The following is a 2,500-nucleotide window of genomic DNA, read 5'->3' as shown; positions in this document are numbered from 1 at the left end:
GGAGTTGAAATCGTAGATTATTATTATTATTATTATTATTATTATTATTATTTTTTTTTTTTTTTTTTTTTTTTTTGTAGAGTAAAAATGAGAAAGTGTTAAAAACGACTTAATCACTTTCCGTGGCAGAAAAATAATATTTTGCCGTGACTGTAAAAAAAAAAAAAAAAAAAAAAAAAAAAAAAAACTCATGGCATGTCCATACATACGCCATGGCATTTACGTACATGCCCCCGGCAGATAGTCCAGCCATGCCATGGCATGTACGTACATGCCACCCGTCGGCAAGGGGTTAACAGTTCATTAATTGTAATGCTGGGTGAGAGTGGCCAGCTGTCCATGATATGTTTGATAGTTTGTACCTCTTCACCAGACTTTCAAAACAGCATGCTGTGTGGAGGAGGAAGGTGGGTGGAGGAAAAGACCTAGGGTTTGGCATGATGAAATATGCCATACAGCACCAGCATTACTACCTCAACCTCATGACATTTTATACACATTAAGACAGAAAGGGGAAGACACAACTACTAATGGCTCAGGCAGAGGAGACACTACAGGGGAGTGAGGGTATGAGGGTTTATATCATAGGTGTGGTTGAAGGAAACACCAAACATAACCACATATTTTAGAGGACACTATGCAAGTCTCATTCACAATGAAAAAGTCATTGGCCAAAATCCTGCTAGTTTTTGATAGGCCTGCCACAGTTATGGCAAATTGGACTTTAGGGTTAAAATCATTATAAACTTAGTACATTGCTAAGCTTTCTTGGAGAAAAGAAAAGAAAAGATGAGAAGAAGAGGAAGAAGAAGAAGAGATTAATAAAGATTAAAGAAAGTGCTAATATCTTTCAGTGCACAATACCTGCTGGAATACAATACACTATTAGGTATAAAAACAATCCGAGCTGGTTACTCTTTACGATATGGATGCACTAAGTTATGGTAAATTGAAGATGACATTCTTGTTGAAGACTATAAGTTGTGGTCATTGGTACAGAAAATAATCTGCAGACACAAATGGTAATGCCACAAATAAAGGAAAAAGATTGTGGAAATCCCCACGCCACTCAGTGCTCCCAAGTTTCAGCTCTATCTTGCTGTGCATACCAAGGTGAAGATGCCCACCAACACCAACCTGAGTATGCACGGCAAGATCGAGCTCAAACTTGGGAGCGCCAAGTAGACTTAGGCTGTGAGTGGCACTTTCTACGATCATTGTCTTTCTTTGTAATGTTACCTTTTGGGTCTTTATTATTCATTCTACCAATGACTATAACTTTTTCTCCTCTACAAGAATATAATCTTCATTTTGCCTTAGATAGTGCATCTATACCGTACAGATTACTGTCATTTTTCAAAGTTCACAGACTTGTACTATATTCACAGGTCAACAAACTTTTATTATTCTGATTATAGGAAAACAGTAGAATTAGTTAATTATAATCAAATAGAGGACCAGTTCAAGCTCTATATTGCCAGAATATACATAGAAGACTGTTGGTGTTTTCTGGGATCACTTGATGTGGCTCTAGCTTAGACGTAACCACTGTTTACACTGCCTGTCTGTCACTAAGATTGAGGAAAATCTAGGGCACTGTCATAAAGTGAGGGAAAACTACAATCAATAATATATGAAATAATCTGTGTAAGTAAAAAATAACATCACAAATAAAGAAAATAGGTCTTAGCAAATTCTGTACAGAGACAAAGTCCAGCCTTACCTCACCTCACAGTGAACAACTTACCTGCATGTAGGTTGTAAAGTCATGGTCAATCATTGTCACTCTTTAAAAAAGACACTGTACTTATACTGTATTTCTGTATTTCAAATACAGGAAATATAGTGATCTGGCAAAGCCTTTTGTTTAAGAAAGTTTCAGGCTCATCAAGCAATAATTGTGGATCTTCAGGCACGCCCCCAAATTTACTGGTAAAAGTAAATGGGGCTTGGTCTCTGAGGCATACAGTCACTTTGTAAACAATTACCACAATGTAGAAATGTGCCTCAGGGGAAAAGTGTCTTAGTTTTTGTCAAGGTAACCACTCCACACACTTTTTCTTTTTACTGTCATCCTGGTTGACATAAATGCAAAATTTTACACCTTTTGAAAATGATATATATACACACACATTCCTAATTTGCCCTTAAAAAAAAAAAAAAAAAAAAAAAAAAAAAAAAAAAAAAAAAAAAAACCTAGACTATCACACACAACGAAGCTCTGTCAAGGCTGCAACACCATTCATAATTCCCTGGATATCGAAACTCCCCCCGAGACTGAGAGAAACACTAATCCTATTATCCCGTTAGGTGGTGTGTAAGCTCATACCGCCTCGCGATATTCCAGCGTTATATAATGCTCTCGAGTGTCTCTCCCTCCCTCGACGTTTCCAAGCGAGCGAACGGACAGCCCCGAGAGAAGAGCTAAATGACCCGCCCTCGTCCTCACACGCGAAAAAAAACAAAAAAAACTAAGGCCCCATTTCCCACTTTCACTTTC

The 2,500-nt window shown here is 37.6% G+C and overlaps 1 protein-coding gene across 1 annotated transcript in view; it reads right to left on the bottom strand.

Moving 5' to 3' along the window:
* LOC119580797 (blastoderm-specific protein 25D-like) overlaps positions 1-2,500 on the bottom strand; it is a 49,370-nt gene that overhangs the window by 46,558 nt on the left and 312 nt on the right. The window lies entirely within an intron of this gene.

The sequence above is a fragment of the Penaeus monodon genome, chromosome 14 (assembly GCF_015228065.2).
Source record: "Penaeus monodon isolate SGIC_2016 chromosome 14, NSTDA_Pmon_1, whole genome shotgun sequence".
NCBI lineage: Eukaryota > Metazoa > Arthropoda > Malacostraca > Decapoda > Penaeidae > Penaeus > Penaeus monodon.
This window is presented reverse-complemented; position numbering and strand designations above follow the sequence as displayed.